Raw genomic sequence first — 23146 nt, forward strand, 5'->3', positions numbered from 1 at the left:
GGGAGATGCAGACTCAGGAGGGGCTGTCTTGGAGGCAAGCCAGAGACACACCGTGAAGTAGGCTGCGTGTCCTCTGAGCCCCTAGTCCTACTGTTAGTGCCCCAGCCTCTTCCTTTCTGCCTCCAACTCATTCTTGAAAATGATCCCTGCGTTGTGAGGAGACTCTGGGGACTGTGAGGAGATGTGAGGCAGCAGACCGGTTTTATCACTCGCTAGCTGTGGGGCCACACGTATTGTGACTGAACCTTTCTGAGCCTATGTCCTTGTGTGAAAATGGGTTTGATTTGCCTATGTTTTGAGGGTGTTGTGGGGATTAAACACGATCTACTATTTGGAAAAGCTATTGGAAAATGGTAGGTGTTTGATTAAATACTGAATTCAAGGAAAGATTGTACAATTCATTTAAATCAGAGTGTAGACATTCGATAGTAATTCAAAGTGGGTCTTCATCGGGGGCACGCAGTTTATTAGGGTCAGAATTATAGTAGAAAGGTTGAAGCTCTTACAGTGAAATGTCAGGTGTCATTGAGGGGATGAGAGTGGAAAAGTGAACAGGGGAAATCTTTCAGGGACAGATTTTCTCCAGTGGGTTTGCCTTCCCTACGGCCCATGTTGGATTGGAGGTCTGACTAGCCTGTCCCTTTGTCCAGTTCTCTCCCATGTTCTTCTCTGAGTCACTCATTCAGTACTTAACACTATTATTTCCAATCATAGCAACTACTGTTTGTTGAGCACATGCTGTGTGACAAACGCTATGCTGAATACTCTAGTGTTTCTTAATTTAAACCTCACCACACCCCGGGGACTATTATCCACATTCTACAGATGACTAAAGTGAAGTCTGAGGGCCACAAATTCCAAGCATCTCCTAAAATTATTACTCTTTCTTTTTATTCTTCCTCTTATTCTCTCAAAAGTCTGATTATCTGTTCCCTATTAGGTACAATCACCTTGGTTATGATTAACACATTAACATTATGTGTTAATGTCTGTCTCCCTTGCAGGACTAAGAACTCCTTGAGGGTAGAACTGAAACTTACTGATCACTGAACCTCCAGTACTTACCCCAGTGTCTGTCATGTAGTGGTGCCCTGTAAAGGTGGGTTAAACAAAATAAGGGGAAACATCATAACCAAGGTGATTGTACCTAATAGGGAACAGATAATCAGACTTTTGAGAGAATAAGAGGAAGAATAAAAAGAAAGAGTAATAATTTTAGGAGATGCTTGGAATTTGTGGCCCTAAGAGGATGTTATTATTCATTGGAAGATGAGTTTGTCCTGGTGAGTAGGTCATCCAGCTCTGGTTGGGAGCCCTTAGTGGCACCACTACCATCAACATCATTATCATCACCACTTAAAACTTGGTTACAGACAAGAGATATTGATGCCACACTTCATCCCAAGTCTTGCTCAGAAGTATCAGATCTTGGAAACCCAATTAAATCCAGAGGAAGGCACCAGAAAGAGGCGAGAGCAGGGTGACATGAATTGCTGTTCCTTATGCCTAAACCCCCAATGAATCAAATGTGAGACAATTAAGTTGCTTCAGATGGAATTAACCTGGTTCAAGTCCAACTTAATTGTTGTCTTTGCTGGAATGAGTCTCAGCAATGCCAGTGAGTTCCAGAGATGCCATGGCTGTTGTGGTTGCTCTGTTTGGACAGGCTGCTACAGGCACAGTGATTTGTTTTTCTTTAAAATATATTGTTTCTGATTTCCAAGCCTAATTGCTCACCTTGCTATCTGTGGCAGAACAGTCCGAGTGCCCCTCTGCAGGGCTCAGTGTCTGTGGGGGTGTTGGACAGGTGTGGCTAGCAGGGCCTGGCCACCACCACTGGAACATGGCCTCGCACTCCTTCTTGTTGACTTCTCCACATGGGAAATGACAACTAGCAGGACTAGGCTTTCACAGGTCTGGCCAAGGTTTGCCCAGGGTCGGTTAAGAGAGACTCTAAAGGCCTACCTTGGCAGACTTACCTTATTCTCTTCCCATTCTTCTTTCTCTCAGAAGCACACAGGAAATTGCCATCATGGACAAACACAAAATGGAATAGACATGGGAAGCTGAGATCCAGAACAAACTGCTGTGGCTGGGGAGGGGTGAGGAAAGTCCTAGAGACCACCCTGCCTGGGAAGTATCATCCTATTTGCTCCTCTCATTCTGGCTCATGTACCCTTCCCTCTGCTTATCCTGGCCAAAGGCAGCAGCAGAAATGGGGGAGGGGCTTTGGTCTTAGTAGACAGGTAATCAGCCCTACATCTAGAGTTGCTTTTTGCAATGTGCCTAGTTTCAGTTCAACACCCCTATTTTCATGATCTCCAGCCCCACTGCCACCATGTCTACATTGCCATTCCTTTCAATACTACATCAAATGCCAAATACTATATGTTATCATCTGCTACAACAGCATCGTCATTACCCCACTACTACCACTGCAACCTCTGCTCATTCTCACCATCACCACTACCACCTCCACCAGCTCTATCACTTCTATCACCTTCACCACTATCATGAACACCAGCACAATTATAAGCACTACCACTGCCATCTCCACTAATTCTCACCATCACTACCATCTCTGCCACCTCTATCACCTTCATCATACCCACTGTCACCACCTCCACTGCCACCACCACGATCACATCTACCACCTTAAGCACTACTACCACTGTCATCACCACCAGCACCTCCACTACCATCATTACCACCACTACTGTTACCACAATTCATTCTCTTCTTACCACCACTGCCACCACCAACACTACTGCTTCTCATTCTCACCAGCACCATGACTAGCATGGAGAACAAAAGACTTAGGGCTTGCTGAAGAGCCATCTTCAAAGGATTAAAAGGCTACAGAAGAATAAAGTTCTTAGTAGGGGCAAAGAAGCTAGAGTTGGAAAAATGGACAGAATTAAAGGAATTATAGTGACATTTAGGTAAATGTAAGCAATGTGTTTCATGGACCTAGGGGAGACAAGAGAGGTGAGAAGTTTGAAGATAAAATCTGGAATTTGATGAGTAATTTGGAGCATGTTGAGTTTACTTACCTAAGGTGATGACCAGTCACTCACTGATGTTTGGATCCCTGCTATAGAATACCTTAAGAGTGGCAATCTAAGGTATATATCTTCAACTGTTTTAGTATTTGGGAGGTGATTTAATCCTGAAGCATCTGGTTTCTTCTGGCTATTTTTATAAGTTTCTGATTATTCCACAATACTGGAATGCATTATCTTTTAAAAATTTAAGACACTTTAGATCAGGGTGATATTCTTCCTGGTCATCCCTCCCAATCCTTGTTCCTAAATCCATGTTGCCTTTGCACAGGCAACCAGTGTTATAATTTGGTATGATTTTTTTTGGTAGATCATTTTCTTGCCATTATGTACATATTTAGAAACAATATAGTAGTATATGTACATTTTACATGAATACCATGTGTCTTATGTGTCTTTCTGCCCCTTACTTTTTTTTTTCCCACTCAACAATAGATTAGTGCAATTGTTAAGAGGATGAACTCTGGAGCCAGACTGCCTGGCTTCAGTTCACAGATTTGTCACTTGCTATTTGCATGATCTAAATTATTAAACTCCCCTAGTCTCCAGTTTCCCCCTTTGTTAACTGGGACTATAGCATACCTATACCCATACAGTTCTTGTGAGGATTAAATGAGTTAATTTACGTAAGCACTTAGAACAGTACCTCAACCATACTGTTGACAGGTAAAAAGTCATATTATTGCTTGCCGGTATTCCTTAGTAATTTATAGGTTGGATCTGCCACAGTCTATTTAACCATTCCTAAATGGATGGACATAGAGATTACTCCAATTTTCATGATTGCAAACATGGCTTCCATGCATGTTTTCATATATGCCTACTTATACACATGAATGATAGTTTCTCAAAGGTAGAGAAGTCAAATTGCTGCATTTATCATTTTATTTTATTTTATTTTTAACATCTTTATTGGAGTTTAATTGCGTTACAATGGTGTGTTAGTTTCTGCTTTATAACAAAGTGAATCAGCTATACATATACATATATCCCCATATCTCCTCCCTGTTGCGTGCATTTGTCATTTTAAAGGCTTTATTAGAAAAACATAATTATAATGAGTTGATAGCTGCCTCCTGTTCCCCCCACCTGTTGGTTTTAGTTCTCCTCCCTTTGACAGCCTGAGCCACACTGCAGCGCTGAAGTGATAGACCCCAGTGGTTAGGACTAATAACCTCAGGTTCAGATTAACTTTGGGGGTGGGGTGGGGTCACATTTTTGGGAGGCATACTAAATATTTATGTATAATAACTCATTTAATCATTATGATGCAGGTACCCTGACTATCCCCATTTTACCCCTGAGGAAATGGAGGCAAAAACAAGCAATGCCATTACTCTGGGTTGCACAACTATAAGTGGTAGATCCTTTATACAGGTATGAATGTTGAGTCCTTAGTCCATGTAAACGTCTTAGTATTCTGCTCAGCACATAGAAAACATTCAGTAAGTGTTAGCATTATTCTAGGGTTGATTGGTATATTATTAGGGCTCCAGAATTATTATTTACTGTTACCCTTACTGTCCTCAGATTGTGATGGAGCTCATCTCTGGGGCATTTCTTTCATTTGTCTTAACAAAATGATAGGAAATTGTGGTTTCAAGCCTTGGCTGACCAATCTCTCTGATTCTACTCTATAGCCACAGACCACATACTTACCCTTGGAGGGCACCTGCTGAAATTAACACCCTCTGCTCTGTGTTTGCCCACAAAGAAGATAAATGCAAATATAGTTAAATGCAAATGTGGGTACATATAAAATCTCATTGCTGGTGGATGGGGAGTTGACTTATGCTGGATGCCCAGGAAAGAGATGAATGAGGGGAACACTGTACCTGGGACTTGAGGAGAGGTCAGCTGGTTTGAGATGTCAGAGTAGAGGTGGACTAGAAAAGGACTTTCCTTCTGACCCAGAAAATTGTGCTGAACCAAGAAGGAAATGGCATTCACTCTCTCATTGAACATTTACTCTGGAGTAGAATACGGAGATACAGAGATGTAGAAGACACAGCCCCTCCAGGAGCTCGCATGGAAGCACGGAAGACAGATGCGTAGATGAATGATTGCAGTACAGGGTGATACACAAGGACACCCTCTAGAGGCTGCACTAGAGGCGCATAGAGTGGTGGGGTCTTCCTAGAGCTCAGATCCTTCAGAATATGTCAGAGGGACAAAAGAGTGGAGGAGGAATTCAAGACAGAGGGAAGGGCATGTGCAAAGGTGTGGGTGTAAGACAGCAGGGCACGTGCAAGTCATCCTGGGTTTGGAAGGACGGCGCGATGGTGCATGCGCGGAGTGAAGGGTGAGGCACCACTGGGTTGCATCACGGAGGGGGCTGAAAGCCATGTAGAGGAGAATTGACTTTTATCTTAATTTTATTAGCGAAGTTATTTCTTCAAATATTGGCATCCAGAGGAAAAGCTGAGTTGCCTGGAGGTGGGAGCGGGCTTGCTGGAGAGAAAGCACAGTGGGAACAGTTCCAGGCAGGGGCTGGCAGTGGCCCCGGAAAATGTTAGAAGGTGGACCTTGCCATGATGACCGCGTTTGACTGGCTCCCTTGTCATGTGGAACAAACAAATAAATTGTTGAAAACCTTTGCCCTGACCAGTAGTCACAGAGTTCTTTCATTTAATCTTTTCTTAAAGAATAATTTTATTTATTTATTTATTGGGCTGTGTTGGGTCTTCGTTACTGTGCGCGGACTTTCTCCAGTTGCAGCGAGCAGGGGCTACTCTTCATTGCGGTGCGCGGGCTTCTCATTGCAGTGGTTTCTCTTGCTGCAGAGCATGGACCCCAGAGTGTGTGGGCTTCAGTAGTTGTGGCTCATGGGCTCTAGAGCGCAGGCTCAGTAGTTGTGGTGCACAGGCTTAGCTGCTCCGTGGCATGTGGGATCTTCCCAGATCAGGGCTTGAACCCATGTCCCCTGCACTGGCAGGTGGATTCTTAACCACTGCGCCATCAGGGAAGCACTTATTTAATCTTTAAATTAGCTTGTGATTTTGGCGTTGTTGTTACGACCATGGGGCAGCTGAGTAAATGCAGGCTCAGCAAGGCTGAGGAAGTTGCTTCAAACCACACAAGTGTGTGAGTGCTAGAGTGTTCATTTGGAGCCCTGCACCATCCAGGGCTCCCTGGCCGTCCTCAGAGGCCAGGAGAAGTGAGAGCAGAGTCTATTATGCCGCGTTCTCCGATGGAGCGTCACTTTATGTAGCTGTGGGGGGCAGTTATGCCCGGGGACGACTAGTTCTGTGGTAAAACGGCCCCATGGGGCCCCATTTGGTGTCCGAGGCGATGACCAGATGCCCTGCTAAGGAGGAGGGGTGTGGGGAGACCCAGAAATCCTGCATAGCCTCTAGGCGGTTCCCCTTCTCCCCAGGGCCGAGGCAGCAGGTGAGACCTCCAGAGTTTGCAGGAGGAAGAGGGGCCTGTGGCTTTCATCACAAGGGAAAGGCTAGATCGGCATAACTCCATCACCCCTTCTGCAAAACCTTCTCCCAGGACATGCTGACTCTGCCAACAAAGCTCAGAAGGTCAGTTTGGCAACCTGGCCCCTCAGGTGCTGCCTTTCCTCTGCAAAGTTTCCGCAACAAGAAATAGGGATTTCTTAACTGCTCAGCTGTAATAACGAATGGGCGGAGGGGGCACTGGTGAACTGGGGTACAGCCTCACCACACCCTGCAAGGTTTCCTGCGCATCAGGAAACCCTGGGTCTCGGGAACTTGGCAGGCTGCTCCACCTCTGACTTGAGGAAAGAGGGATGCCTTCCACATTTAATTTCTTTGGTTCTTCAGATACTTTCATTTTCCTCATACAATGTGTCAGCCATCTCGACAAGGGTTTTACAAGCAAGACCTGATTTTATCTCCACAATAACCCAGAGGAGTGGGTACTGATGCCTCCATCTAACAGATGAGAATGTGATGCACATTGCCATTAATGTCCGTTTGATGCTGTATCCATTGCCATTCAGTGGACACAGACAGGTGCTGTTCTGGATGCTGGGGAGACAGCAGAGAAGATGGCCACAAGGGCTTGATTACAGTGGCACCAGGCAGGCTGCTCCCAGGATGGAAAGAGATCGTGGACATGAATGTGTTTGATAGACCAAAAAGTGCCACAAGCCTCTAGGGGACATCCTGGCAGGAATAAAGGCTCAGCACACTGTGAAAGCTGGATAACACTGTGGATCAGAAACCTTAGGAGACCTGTCACTTGTGACTGCCCCACCACACCACTTCAGCTGGGCTGCTCGTGGTCTTGGCCTGCAAGGTTCTAGGGGTCAGACAGAGCACTGTACTGGTTGCCCAACTTTCACAAGCTATGAGGGGACCCCCCCCCCCCATATTCCAGCTCCTTCCACCGTGCCTGCCTGGGGCCAGGAGGATGATCAGCAGACAAAGGCCAGGTGCTTGTCCTGCTCCCGTCCACTCGCTCCTGAATCCCTGTTCCCTGGCCTTGTGCTTGAGGGTCTGAGAAGCACAAGCACATGGAGGAAGCTGGAGAGGCTTCGTGAATTAACTCTGAATTCACTAATTTGTGTTTGTGACCTGTCATCTCCTGGTCCTTCAAAGGCCTCAGTCAAGGATCATTTATTGTATTGTATTTTGTTCATTTGTTTCTTAATATACTGTTCTCCAACCCAGGACAGGGGGTACCTGTGTTACAAGTTTTGTGAAATAGAAATCAGAATGAAGGAAGGAAGACACATCAAAGATGGGACTCAAAAGAAACAGTTTATCTTTATTATTTTAAAGCAAGGAACAAAGTATACAACTTGCTATTACAAAAGCAATGCATGCTTACTCATCTATGGCCTACATTACATTGTCATTACTTTAAAGTATAAAACTGCATGTTGGTTATTTTAAAGCCTACTTCTTTTCACCTAACAATAATATGTCATTATTTTTCCACAGTGTGTTTTAATGACTAAAAAATAAATATCCTATTGTGTAGATAGATGTGAATTTATTTAATCAGTTCTCTACTGCTGATAATTTACATTATTGCCTTTCCCCCTTTTTAAAATAAAATTGTTGCAATAAACAAGCTTGTACATATAAGTGTGGAAACATTGCCAATTGTTTTCTTAGGGTGAATTCCTAGAAGCAGGATCCCTGGGTTACAGCACATCCATCACAGGTGAGGATACAGGCTCGGGAGTCAGACCACTTAGGATTGAGTCTCAGCTCTGCCGCCTGCTAGCTGAATGGCCTTAGAGGATCTCACAAGACACAGTTTCCTTCTTGGTGAATGTGGATAATAACAGTACCTCCTTTATTGAGTTGCTAGGAGATGCATGTGGTGCAATACATGGTAAGCTCTTAGATCATGGCCTGGCCCACAGTGAGCACAGAACTCTTGGCTATTATTATTGTTATTATTGCTGTTATCATTGCCAACTTGTCCTCCTGAAAGTGTCCCAAGTTTAACCCCCAGGAGCATTGTATGACAGTGTTCATTTCCACACACCTTTGTCAACACTGGGTGTTATCATTCCTCTTATTGTTTCATTGTTTGTCAGCCTGGTAGGGAAACTTGTTGCTTTAATTTTACTTCTTTGTTTACCAGTGTTGAGAATTTTTTTTTGATGGCTTTATTGGCATTAATTTATTCATGAGTGAATTTCCTGTTCATGATTTTATTCCTGTTTTGGGTGATTTGCTCATCTTTTTCTTATGGATTTCTTTAATATATCAAGGATATTAACCTTTTGCTGGTCATGTATGTTGTAAGTGTATTTCTTCCCAGTTTTTCTTGTGTTATTTAATTTCATTTCTATTTGTGGACACAAAAGTTGTATTTTTCCTTATTGTCCTTGCCTCTACTTTCACACTGAAAAGCTCACCATGAAATATATTACTTATATTTTCCTAATTTTCAAATTTTTTATGATTTTTTACTTTTAACTTTCATTTTTTTAAAAAAAATATTTATTTATTTATTTAACTTTTGAATTCAAATGAAATTAATTTGGAATTTTAATAATTAACTTTCCCACTTTTTGTTTAATTATTTATCAATTAATTATTGTAGACTAAATTGTGTATTCTTGACTGTTTCCTCTGTTCCATTAATCTGTATGTCTTTTCCTATGCTTGTATTTTAATTTTTTATAGCTTTATAAAATAGTTTAATATCTGTTGATACAAGTCCACTTTCACTAATTTTTGAGAAATATTTTCTTGGCTATTATCTGATTATTTCTATAAAAAAACTCTGGAATATTTTTGTCATTTCTAAGAATATTAGTTTTGATTAGAATTGCACTCATTTTATAAATTTATTTGGGGAGAATTGATATTTTTACTGCTTTTGCATTTTCTTACCTAGAAACATAGAAGTTACTTCTGATTAAACAACATGTTTTAAAACAAACTTTTAATTTTAGAATAGTTTTAGAGTTACAGGAGGTGTAAGATAGGCTACAAGGGTGTATTGTACAACATGGGGAATATAGTCAGTATTTTGTAATAACTGTAGATGGAGTGTAACTTTTAAAAATTGTATAAAGAATGAAAAACATAGAGTTACAGGAAAGTTGCAAAGATGGTATATCATTCTTGTGTACCCCGCACCCAGTTTTCCCTATTGTTAACATCTTACATTATCATAGTACATTTGTTACAACTAATGAACCAATATCAATATGTTATTATTAACTTACATCCATACTTTATTTGGATTTCATTAGTTTTCTCCTAATGTCCTTTTTCTGTCCTGGCATCCCATCCGGGACACCACATTAGTTGCTGTGTCTCACTAGGCTACTTTAGGCTGTGACAGTTTCTCAGACTTTTCTTGCTTTTGAGGATCTTAACCACTTTGAAGAGCACTGGTCAGGTATTTTCTAGAACGTTCCTCAATTTGGGTTTGTCTGATTTTTTTCATGATCACACTAAACATTGTTTTTTAGGTCATGATAGCTAGGGCAAAAAGGAAGTCAAATAGTTACAGAGTTCTTGTCTTCTTCAAGGGAGACTTTTTTTTAAAAGAAACGTCTCTCAGTGGGACCTTACAGAAGAGGCACTGGGTGACACGAGGCACCCAATCTCTATCAAGAGTGTGGAAACATACAGAAATAGTTTCCTTTCATTAAGACCTGCATAAAATTCCAGGTCAGCATACGAAGTTTTGTTCCAAGGAAGATCAGTTTTTTGAGGAGCTAGGTTAATGCATTAGACTGTTTAGCCATATGCTTGTCTAACTTGTCCCCCAGATAGAACCTAGAGGGGAGGAGTGGTTAGGTAGCAACTTCCTCAGAGTACCTTTGCAGGGTTTAAGAGTAAGGGCTCAAAGTCAGGCTGTCTGGGTGCCAGTGTTGACTTCACCTCCTCACTGGAGCTCTGACTGTGACTTCTCTGAACTAGAGAGTCCTAATCTCAGAGGGAGGAAATGCCAGTCCCCCTGTAGAGAGCTGTGGGATGGATCAGACGGGACGATGGCCCATCACAAATGAGCGACAATGTTGGTAATGGTCATTATTACTGTTCTCTCAGTTGAGCCTTCCAGTGGATTCTGAACCCCTGAGGTTAGAAGGCACACTTTCAGCTACACCTCTGAGATGCTGGTGACCATACTGGGACAGGATTTAGAAACCAGATGAGTAGAGAGCAGGCTTGGTAATTTCTTATGAAAATTGAGAAGTCCAACCAGAGCTGGAACCTACATGGAAGGCTGCCTGCCTCTGTGTGGAGCCAGGATTTGGGGCCACCTGCAGGTGAGATTTTGTCTAGGAAACAGCTTGGGTCAGCTCTTACCCTTCCAGAGGTCGTTGGCTGAGTCCCCTGTCTTCTGTCCCACAGCTCAAGCAGAATTATTTGTCCTGAAAACAGAAAGTTTGATTACAGATATACCTTAGCAAGGTGTTGAGCTGGTTCTGAGCTGACTGGCTTCTCTCAGGACCCCTTTGTTTTGAATTAGCTTCAAAATGGTCTCCCATCAACATCCTCATTGCCAGCCCTTCGGGGACAATGTACAAATTGGCTTCATGGAATTACTGAGTCAACTGAAAGAGGACCAATTAATATTGATCTATAATCTCTGGCAGTAACTAGATTCTAGGACCTAGTGTCTTATGGCCTTACTTGAATATGATATAGAACTACATAATCCATCTTCCAGTTCTGCACGGCCTGAAGGCCCAAGTTCTTTATATCCAAAAGTGTTATTACATTATTAGTGTAGTTATGAAGGGGATGTCAAAACATAGCCATATTTACTAACACTTGGACATGTCATACACCTAAAACATTGCAGTCATATTGAGATTTGAATGTTGCCAAACATTAAGGACTGAGCACTTACCTTAAACTTATTTAGTGTCTGAGCTCATGGCTAATCTTGACCTGTTGAGACTGAATCATATTTGTGTTTTTGGGTCCATGCCTGGACTTTGAGTCATTGTCTTGATTCTTTGATGTTCAGACATTATGAGCCGGACAAAAGTTTTGTGGGCACATACTTCATTCAGTACCTTCATCTTATAAACCAGGACACCGAGAGCACAAGTGACTGCCACGTAGGTCATAAGGACCAGGAGTTAGAGGTCAGGCTGAAACTAGGGTCCCATGTCTGGTTTTTAAAAAAATCACAGCTCAACTATCTCTACTTTTGTGAATTTTGTGACAGTAGACTTTAAGCCCCTTGAGGGCAGCGACTGTCTTATTTTTTAAATAAATTCCTAGGGCCTGGCTCAACACCAGGCACAGAAGGCTCCCATCAGATGCCCATTGGATGAATGAACAGATGAATGGGTCCGCCATGCCTGTTTCATGAGTAATCTTTGCATTCATAGTTGGCTGCCAAGCATTCTTTTTTAAGTGTCAGCATGATATTTTTTTAAAAAAATATTTATTTATTTGGCTGCGTTGGGTCCTAGTTGAGGCACACCGGATCTTCATTGCAGCATGTGAGCTCTCTAGTTGTGTCTTGTGGGCTCGGGCTTAGTTGCCCTGAGACATGTGGGATCTTAGTTCCCCGAACAGGGATCGAACCCGGCTCTCCTGCATTAGAAGGCGGATTCTTAACCACTAGACCACCAGGGAAGTCCCGCCAAGCATTCTTTATACCAGGGATGTACCACTAATCTATAGTGTGGAGCTGGAGATTGGACCCATCTCTCTTGGGACCTGGGTGCTCTGGCTGGATTTCGCCATTGTTTCATATATGTATGGCTGATTTCCCACTCCAGGATCCCTCCTGACTCCTGCTAAGAGCCGCAGGATGTCCAGGGTAGAAGGGACCTGAAAGGGCATCTGGTACAATCCCTTCCTTTCACAGATAAGGGGGCTGAACAGGCTTTATATCCCTAGCTCTTGTACAGACCTACCCCAGAGCTGGAACCCAGAGGGCAGGCAGAAGAGACGGACGATTTGATTTTAGATGAAGCTGAAACAGAGTGATCCTTTTATACTATTTGAGACCGTGGGTGGAATAGTCAATGAGACCCACCAACTTTGGGCTTTAGCAACCTGTGGGGCTGTGGGCACCAAGGTGGCTTTGTCACCTGGAGATTCTAGTAGGAGCAGTGATAATTATCAGCTGGTCCTCCTTCTCGCTGCCTCACATCCAGCCCCTCCTCAGAGCCTGTCAAAACACACCTTGCACAACTGTCCTCTTCTTTCAAATTCACTTGGGGCAACTCATTCTGTGAGTCAGCTCCACTGAGCGGTGTCATCACTCGAGTGGATGTGGTCTCAGGAGTGTCACCTGGGGTCTGGAGAGCTGAGGGCCAGCGTGGAGAGCGGAAGCATGGTGGCCCTGACGAAGGCTTTGCCAGGGGTGTGTGAACAGAGGCTCACATTCCGGGCAGCTTGGCACCATCCCTGGTTCCTGACCACTGCTCCACCTCTGACACAAAAATTCTTACACTTAAAACGGGGTCAGATTTAAAATGTGGGTGATGGTGTTAATGATAGATATATTAAACTGCAGTGATATAAGGACTGGGAGTGCCAGAATCAATGTTGCAACCCCAGTCTGGGCTAGACCTCAGTTGAGTATTGAATATATGGATGGAAAAACATTTGCCATATTTTGAACAGGGCTCTTTAAATGTGATAAAGAACTTATTCAGGTTTGTTTGTTTTGTTTTTTTGTTTTTTAGGTTTTTATACCATATGTTCTAAAAGACCAAAGTTTAGAAAGGGTGAAGATGAAGGTGCGTGAGATGAGTCTTCTCAAACTTTGTAGGAACATTAGCATGTGGGTGTCTTCTGAGGCTAGGGTCTTTTCCTCACCCCTCAAACTGGGGGTGGCCGGAAGGCCAGGACCATGTCTCTCCAATCGCTCTGGAGGGTCCAGAGCGTAGGGCTGGGGTCTCCCCGAGGTTTGCTGTGTCCTATCTTCAAACTGGGGGTCCCTGACAGTCAGGGCTCGGTCATCAGAGGGGATATTTCTCCAACACTAGATGAAATCTATGGCCACTCAGGCCTCAGGTGAAGGACCCTGTTATGGACACAGATGGCAGAGGTATATTATCAAATGGCAGAACTGTCACTTTTCTTCTGCCTCTGTGGCCAACAGGGCCTGTACTTCAGGCAGAAGGCAAAGGGCCGGGGGCAGACATGGTCCCAGCACCCAGAGTCATCTGCACTGGCTCAGGGAGTGGGGAGTCTCTCCGTGTGTGTGTGTGTATGTGTGTGTATTTTGTATGCATGTACGTGTGTGCGCATTTATGTTGTGTGGTGTGTGTTGTGGAGGGTGTGTGTGTGTGTGGGGGGGGTGCAGGGTGTAAACCTCCTGTGTTTGTGAGGCTCTAGAGGGTAAGGAGGAGGAGGTACTCCCTCTTACAGGAGGACACAGTGGAAGCAGAGAGGCGGGTTTGGGCTAGGTGGTCTCTATGGTGCAACCCCACGTGGAATCTGACCATGGCCTGAAGCATGGATGCCATTTGGACCTGCTTCAGCCTCTGTGGTGTTAAAGGCCCAGGCGGGGCTGCCTCTGTAACTGGGGTGTAGCGTTCATGCAAGTGCCAAGTCCACCCCTGGAAGCCCTATAAATGGGAACCCAGGCTTAAGTATTGGTTTGTTCCTCGTTTGAGGAAGAAGCTGCCCAGCCCTGCTTCTGCCCACTAGCCTGCCCACACCTGACACCTGCAGCCAGACATCCTTCACTGAGGCCTCTGATGTCCCAGGGGAGCTCTGGTCTGGGGTTTTCTCTGAATTGCAAATCAATCCAATTGAATCCAGAGGCCCTATATTTAGTATCACTGTGCGGGGCTCCAGGTGGACCTTTGGGATGCAGGGGATAAAATAACAGGCCCTGCTCTCTGGAGGCACATAGCCCAATGGGGGAGACAACCATACCAAGAAATACACTGCATCCAATGGGGTTACCTCCAAGGGATGGCATGTGTGTGAACAGGTGAACTGGGGACACAAAGGGGGTGAGCAGAGCTCAGGCTGTCAGGAGAGCAGCCCTGTCAGGACAGCCCCACAGAGGATGTCGCACTCGGGCTAAGACGTGAAGGCATTTGCCTGGAAGACAAGCAGAGAAAAGATCAACCCAGCAAAGGGAAGAACATACGCACAGTCTAGTATATTCTGAGAACTTCCAGTAGTTTGGAACAGTTAGGGCTGTCAGTCACTGCTTATCGGATGAGTCTTTTTTTTTTTTTTTTACCAGAACATCATGTAAGTTTATTTCAGATGTAATGGCAATGTTAATATCAACAAGTTTAAATCTTAACTGCACCAAGTAAACTCAGCTATTTAAATATTTTTAAAGTTATTCCCTCCAAAAAACTGAGGGAGCTTTTCTTTTCCACTCCATATGTCATGGTTTCCCAATAGTTCTATTTTTGGAGGACTTTCAGTTGATCAGTAAACTACTTTGGGGGTATTTCAGAACTTCTTTCCCCAAATGAAAACTAACCTGGACAAATTATATATTGCATAGATTTCTCTGCAGATTCTTTTCTTTAGAACCTAAATGCAATTACTATACAATATAATTTTTACCTATTTGCCCCACAGAAAGAAACTATCTGCCCTGAAAAATATGATGGATATATCCTGTGATCTTCCAGTTAATAGAATTGTTTTACCTCAACAATAATTTTTATGAAAATAACCAACTGAACATGGGACATTATTTCAGTCTTTACTGACTCATAGGCGCATGATCTAGTGCCCAGCTTCTACCTCTTCTACATCCTCCTCCTCCATAAGTGGATGGAATTATTTCATATAAGTTTGATGTAGGACAATTCACCCTTTACAAACACTTACAATTTAGGTTAAAGTCAGTGACTAGTGTGGAAAAAGAAACACTAAAATGATAGGGAGCCTACACACTCAATTCAAAATTTAATATTTTTTCCTCCATAAATAATATATACTTAATTGTCATGAGGCAGCTATTCGGTTTTCATTAACCACATTCAGGGATACATTCATAGGACTGATTACATAGTCCAGGTGAAATGCTTATAGAAATACAGGCAGTGTCATCTCACAAAACTCATTTATATATCAAAATCTATTTTGATATGTGAAGTTTACCAAAAGGCTGAATTTTCAAACTAATTATGCTTTCTGTAACTCAAGAACTCTTCTCTTGGCAAAGCAAGCTGAAGCTTATCCATGAAGGTAAATGTGCTTAATGCTAAACTTTTCTTCTAAGCTTAGATTTGGACTGCTTAAGAAACTGATACCCAAGAAACCAGCATGGTCTTTCTACATTTTTACTATCTTAAGATTATAACCCTATAAACTCATTTATCAACTATCTTCCTTTTCTATATTATTCTTGGCACTCAACTAAGACTGCTGAAGTCTATTGTACCTTGTATTTTTACATTCTCAAATAAGAATTTAAGATTATAAAATGTGCATAAACTGTGTAAAATAATTTTATCATTCAACATGTTTGAAGAGATGAAACTTTTATGCCAGAATTTACATAAGAGGATAAATATTATGAATCAACCTTCCCTTTAAAGTCAAATGACAGAAAATTCAAGCCCTGTGCATTGTTTTAAAGTCTAATGAAAACATTTCTTGGGCCACTGGTATTGGCAATGTAGAATATTTTAAATATTGGAGACGGGATTATGGAGGAAAACATGAAAATTTCAGATGTCGTCTATCTTACAAAAAGTTATCGACCTGTCAAAGCCACTCCCTATGCGCCAGAAAACAATCTGGCATAAACCGGTCCTGTCAGTAGAGGAGGTCACAGTGACATTTACGTTATTAACACTTCTAGACTAACACTCCTAGGCTTCTACTTTTTCCAAGAATAGAAGCAATATGTTTAATAATTCCCCCACCCCCAAATCCTTAAACTCAATATCACAGGCACAGAATATAAGCAAATCTGGGATGTTCTCCAACAGATAAGCAATAGCACAGCTATGTCATTCTCAAAAATACTGTCTAGATATTCTTTCCTCTAAAATCAAATGCTCAGTGGCCACACTTCTAACAGTCTTCATTAGCTGACATTAAATGCATTTGTTGTGCCACAAGTCCATCTAAGCTTCCTTTTAGGTATTTTTTAATATGTCCAAGAGACAACACCTGCTTCAGGTTTATTTAGGGGCATTGACCTATAAGGACTTCAACTCCATTTTTAGGGTTTGACTAACTATTGTGGGTTTACCAAAGAAAAAGGACAGGAGAAAAAAAAGCAAATCACAACAAACCTATTTAGGTCAGTTAAAGGCCATATCTCTAGCTGGGATATTAAAAAAAATTAATCTCACCAGCCCACACTCTAAAAGTTAATGCCACTTCTAACAATCAACAGCAGGAAAAATAAACCTGCTAACAACCAGCCCACTCATTAGCAAAAAGCAGTTTAACTCAAATGCTGAGACCAAAGTATAATACTACCTACTCAGACTGTCCCACCCACCGTCAGCCACCAGAGAGGAAGGAAGAAATAACTGCTTAACAGAACAAAATAAGCTTAGTATTTCTTACGAGGATAACAATGGTCCAACTCCAGAGATAATACTCAGAAGGACAAAAGGTGGAGTGAAGGCAATGTACAGGGATTAGTATCCCACAAAATCTTGAAAACCCCAAAGTACCACAAACACACTAAACTTGTCTATGAGTTAGAGAACAAGATATTGCTGCTGCTTCTTTTTGTCCTTTGAATTATACAGTATTTTGTAGGCTCTGCCCTTCAATGTGAAAGCAGGACATTAAAAAAAATTGAAATTGACCCTCAAGTTTTTGGGACCATATATCTTAACTGTGAAACTAAACAGATCGATACCTTCTCCTTCCTACAATCAAACCACCTCACAAAAATAAGAAAACTAAAACAATCCAAACATGATTAATGAGTCCTTGAAAGTTTAAAACTTTTAGAGGAAAGGGAAGTAAGTTTTGAAAGGAGGAAACACAAGAACAAGGAAGGGGGAAAGCTTTAAAAGAAAGTGGTGGGGGAATCAATGGGCCTCTCTTTTATTTGGCGACAAGCAAGTGCAAGAAAGTTCATCTGTAATTTGTTCAGTTGTCTGTGTTTTGCACATCTGCGTTCTGGCCGGAAGGGACTTTGAGGTTTTTCTGCAGCACATGAGCATCAGCGGGCTCTATCCTCTTACAGTAGTTCTTCTTTGTCTCAATAATCTCAAAGCCAAACTTTCTGTAGAAGTCAATTGCAGACTCATTGCTGATCTGGACATGTAGATAGATGTTGTCAAAAGAGCCATCTTTTTCACAGATGTTTAAGACATGATTTAACATTTTAGTTCTTATTCCTAGCCTTTGGTATGGTGCCAGACATCCTAGTGTCACGATGTAAAGTCTCTTCTGATTCTGTGAATGATCCACCCTACAGCATACTGCACATACTGCAATGCCATTGAAATACGCAAGTTTTGCTAGCTCGCCAACCTCCAGCGCATCCTTGTAGAACTTGTCATTGCAGCTGACTGGAAAGATGACCTGGTTTAATCTCTTCAACTGTTTAATATCATGTGGTGTCACATCTCCCAGCTCGATCCGGCTCCCTTTCATCTTCCCCGCCTGCTGAGGCCGTTGTTACCACCGATATCAACGCCGTTGTCGTCGCCGCCCTGAGCTCTCCGCGCCCTCAGCTCGGGCCGCTCCACCCCGCAAGCCGGCTTCCTCGCCTAGGGCAGGGAGCCGAGCGGGTGACGGAGGCCGAGAGAGCCTAGCGAGGCCCTGCGTCTCCAGAGGGGGCGGGGGTGCCTCCCGCCGCCGCGCTGGTGCCGCCGCTTCTCCACACGTGCACACGGGGCACTCGCCTCCAGCCCGCCGCCACGCTGTGCTGGATGAGTCTTTCACCCGTTCTCTCTCCTCAACTCCTACACTCCCTGCCCCTACCCTCAGCCCAGGACTTTGGACCTCAACTTGCGCTTAAGAAAATAGAAGCCTTCAGATGAGAGCTTCCTTGTCTCCCCTCCACCAAAGCAACCAGCCTGCCTGCCTTTGCGCCTGTCTTCCTCATCCTCCCTCCCGTCACAGCTGAGCAGGTGCCCCTCCTCCTCCTAAAGAACTGTCCCTCCACGCGGGTCCTTCCATTCACACACGCTTATTAATACACGCTGTGGACCAGCCACTGCTCTGATGGTAGGGATAGAATCGTGAAGAAGATGGAGAAATTCACGCACTCTTGGAGCTCATATTCTAGTGGGAAAAGTCAGATAATAAACATGCAAAAAATAATATTATTTCAACAAGAGCTAAGAAGAAAATGAACTCAATACATAGAAAAGAGAATGATGATGATGATGGTGATGGTGATGATGAGGGTGCATGTGTGTATGTGCTTGGGGGGCCATGAATGACCTTTCTGAAGAATTAGCATGTGAGCTGAGACTTAAAACAGTGCGGCTGCCAGAGCTGTGTTTTAAGTCCTCCAGTCCTCAGTTTCTCCTTCCTTTTCTATCTTCAATCTTCCCCTCTCCACCGGATCATTTCTTAGTGTCCTTTATCCTAAGAAAAAACAAACATCAAAAGTTTCCTTGGCTCCTTGTTTCCCTCCAGCTATCACCCCATTTCTCTGTTCATGTTCATAGCCAAACATCTTGAAAAACAGTCCACTAAGACCATCCCTGACTCCGAACCACTCTTTGTTCCTCAGTCCCCTCCCCTATTCTTTTCTGGCTTCTGTGCCATCACCCAGACTACTCTTGTCAAGGCACCAGTGACCTCTGTGTTTCCTGACCTATTAGTGCTGTTTGACCCAACTGATTCTCCTTGCTTTCTTGGGCTCCTCTCTCCTCCAGTCTCTCCAGACCTCGCCTTCCTTCACTGGATGCTCTTGATCAGCTGGCTGACCAGCTCCTCCTCCACTGCCAACCTTGAGACATTGCAGTGTCCCCTGCTCTGTGGGGCCGCTTCTCTTCTCCTTGGGTGATCGCAGCTATTCCCACAACTTTATTCCCACATTACCTTCTACGTGATGATGACTCTCAAATGTGTATTTCTGGCTGAAACATCTCTGAGTTCCAGACTTAAATATCCAAATATCTATTAGCTTTTATCTCTCTGTAAGGCTCCACCATCCACCAAGCCTGAAACATGGGAGTGTTTCTCCATTTTTTTCCTCTCCTTTTCTCCATACATAGAATCCACCTGTTAAAATTTCGTAACAAGCACTTCTCAGACGCATACTCTTCTGTCTCCACTGCTGCCATCTATCATCTTTACCAGTAATAACAGTAACAGGGCCTTTCAGGCTTGCTCTGCCATCCATCCTTTATCAACTTTGCAGATGGAGTCATCTTTTTTTTTTTAAAACATCTTTATTGGAATATAATTGTTTACATTGTTGTGTTAGTTGCTGCTGTATAACAAAATGAATCAGCTATACTTATACATATATCCCCATATATCCTCCCTCTTGTGTCTCCCTCCCACCCTCCCTATCCCACCCCTCTAGGTGATCACAAAGCACGGAGCTGATCTCCTTGTGCTATGCGGCTGCTTCCCACTAGCTATCCATTTTACGTTTGGTAGTGTATATAAGTCCATGCCACTCTCTCACTTCATCCCAGCTTACCCTTCCCCCTCCCTGTGTCCTCAAGTCCATTCTCTACGTCTGCGTCTTTATTATTCCTGTCCTGCTCCTAGGTTCTTCAGAACCATTTCTTAAAAAAAAATTAGATTCCATATATATGTGTTAGCATACGGTGTTTGTTTTTCTCCTTCTGACTTACTTCACTCTGTATGACAGACTCTAGGTCCATACACCTCACTACAAATAACTCAATTTCATTTCTTTTTATGGCCGAGTAATATTCCATTGTATATATGTGCCACATCTTCTTTATCCATTCATCTGTTGATGGACACTTAGGTTGCTTCCATGTCCTGGCTATTGTAAACAGAGCTGCCGTGAACATTGTGGTACATGACTCTTTTTGAATTATGGTTTTCTCAAGGTATATGCCCAGTAGTGGGATTCCTGGGTCATATGGTAGTTCTATTTTTAGCTTTTTAAGAAACCTCCATACTGTTCTCCATAGTGGCTGTATCACTTTACATTCCCACCGACAATGCAAGAGTGTTCCCTTTTCCCCACACCCCCTCCAGCATTTATTGTTTGTAGATTTTTTGATGATGGCCATTCTGACTGTTGTGAGGTGATACCTCATTGTAGTTTTGATTTGCATTTCTTTAATGATTAGTGATGTTGAGCATCCTTTCATGTGTTTGTTGGCAATCTGTATATCTTCTTTGGAGAAATGTCTATTTAGGTCTTCTACCCATTTTTGGATTGGGATGTTTGTTTTTTTGATATTGAGCTGCATGAGCTGCTTCTGTATTTTGGAGATTAATGCTATGCCCGTCACTTCATTTGCAAATATTTTCTCCCATTCTGAGGGTTGTCTTTTCATCTTGTTCATGGTTTCCTTTGCTGTGCAAAAGCTTTTAAGTTTCATTAGGTCCCATTTGTTTTTATTTCCCTTTCTCTAGGATGTGGGTCAAAAAGGATCTTGCTGTGATTTATGTCATAGAGTGTTCTGCCTATGTTTTCCACTAAGAGTTTTATAGTGTCTGGCCTTACATTTAGGTCTTAATTCATTTTGAATTTATTTTTGTGTATGGTGTTAGGGAGTATTTTAATTTCATTCTTTTACATGTAGCTGTCCAGTTTTCCCAGCACCATTTATTGAAGAGGCTGTCTTTTCTCCATTGTATATTCTTGCCTCCTTTATCAAAGATAAGGTGACCATATGTGCGTGGGTTTATCTCTGGGCTTTCTATCCTGTTCCATTGATCTATACTTCTGTTTTTGTACCAGTACCATACTTTCTTGATTACTGTAGCTTTGTAGTATAGTCTGAAGTTATGGCACCTGATTCCTTCAGCTCCGTTTTTCCTTCTCAAGATTGCTTTGGCTATTCGGGGTCTTTTGTGTTTCCATACAAATTGTGAAATTTTTTGTTCTAGTTCTGTGAAAAATACCATTGGTTGTTTGATAGGGATTGCATTGAATCTGTAGATGGCTTTGGGTAGTGTAGTCATTTTCACAATGTTGATTCTTCCAATCCAAGAACATGGTATATCTCTCCATCTGTTTGTATCATCATTAATTTCTTTCATCAGTGTCTTATAGTTTTTTACATACAGGTCTTCTGTCTCCTTAGGTAGGTTTATTCCTAGGTATTTTATTCTTTTTGTTGCAGTGGTAAATGGGAGTGTTTCCTTAATTTCTCTTTCAGATTTTTCATCATTAGTGTAGAGGAATGCAAGAGATTACTGTGCATTAATTTTGTATCCTGCTACTTTACCAAATTCATTGATTAGCTCTAGTAGTTTTCTGGTAGCATCTTTAGGATTCTCTATGTATATTATCATGTCATCTGCAAACAGTGACAGTTTTATTTCTTCTTTTCTGATTTGGATTCCTTTTATTTCTATTTCTTCTCTGATTGCTATGGCTAAAACTTCCAAAACTGTGTTGAATAATAATGGTGAGAGTGGGCAACCTTGTCTTGTTCCAGATCTTAGTGGAAATGGTTTCAGTTTTGCACCATTGAGAACGATGTTGTCTGTGGGTTTGCCATATATAGCCTTTATTATGTTGAGGAAAGTTCCCTCTATGCCTACTTTCTGCAGGGCTTTTATCATAAATGGGTGTTGAATTTTGTCAAAGGTTTTTCTGCATCTATTGAGATGATCATATGGTTTTTCTCCTTCAATTTGTTAATATGGTTTCTCACATTAATTGATTTGCATGTATTGAAGAATCCTTGCATTGCTGGGATAGACCCCACTTGATCATGGTGTATGATCCTTTTAATGTGCTGTTGGATTCTGTTTGCTAGTATTTTGTTGAGGATTGTTGCATGTATGTTCATCAGTGATATTGGCCTGTAGTTTTCTTTTTTTGTGACATCTTTGTCTGGTTTTGGTATCAGGGTGATGGTGGCCTCGTAGAATGGGTTGGGGAGTGTTCCTCCCTCTGCTATATTTTGGAAGAGTTTGAGAAGGATAGGTGTTAGCTCTTCTCTAAATGTTTGATAGAATTCGCCTGTGAAGCCATCTGGTCCAGGGCTTTTGTTTGTTGGAAGATTTTTAATCACAGTTTCAATTTCAGTGCTTGTGATTGGTCTGTTTATATTTCCTATTTCTTCCTGGTTCAGTCTCAGAAGTTTGTGCTTTTCTAAGAATGTGTCCATTTCTTCCAGGTTGTCCATTTTATTGGCATATAGTTGCTTTCAGTGATCTCTCATGATCTTTTGTAGTTCTTCAGTGTCAGTTGTTACTTCTCCTTTTTCATTTCTAATTCTGTTGATTTGAGTCTTCTCCTTTTTTTTCATGATGAGTCTGGCTAGTGGTTTATCAATTTTGTTTATCTTCTCAAAGAACCAGCTTTTAGTTTTATTGATCTTTGATATTGTGTCCTTCATTTCTTTTTCATTTTTTCTTATCTGATCTTTATTATTTCTTTCCTTCTGCTAACTTTGGGTATCTTTGTTTTTCTTTCTCTAATTGCTTTAGGTGTAAGGTTAGCTTGTTTATTTGAGACGTTTCTTGTTTCTTGAGGTAGGATTGTATTGCTATGAACTTCCCTCTTAGAACTGCTTTTGCTGCATCTCATAGGTTTGGGCCATCGTGTTTTCATTGTCATTTGTTTCTAGGTATTTT

At 42.3% G+C, this 23146-nt stretch overlaps 1 pseudogene across 1 annotated transcript; it reads right to left on the reverse strand.

The window, feature by feature from the left end:
* Window positions 1-11912: 11912 nt before the first annotated feature.
* Window positions 11913-21508, reverse strand: LOC309628672 (N-alpha-acetyltransferase 50 pseudogene; annotated as a pseudogene). The gene has a single exon. The product of its transcript is annotated as an N-alpha-acetyltransferase 50 pseudogene (transcript).
* Window positions 21509-23146: the final 1638 nt, after the last annotated feature.

The sequence above is a fragment of the Balaenoptera borealis genome (genome assembly GCF_965194805.1).
Source record: "Balaenoptera borealis genome assembly, chromosome: 1".
Lineage (NCBI taxonomy): Eukaryota > Metazoa > Chordata > Mammalia > Artiodactyla > Balaenopteridae > Balaenoptera > Balaenoptera borealis.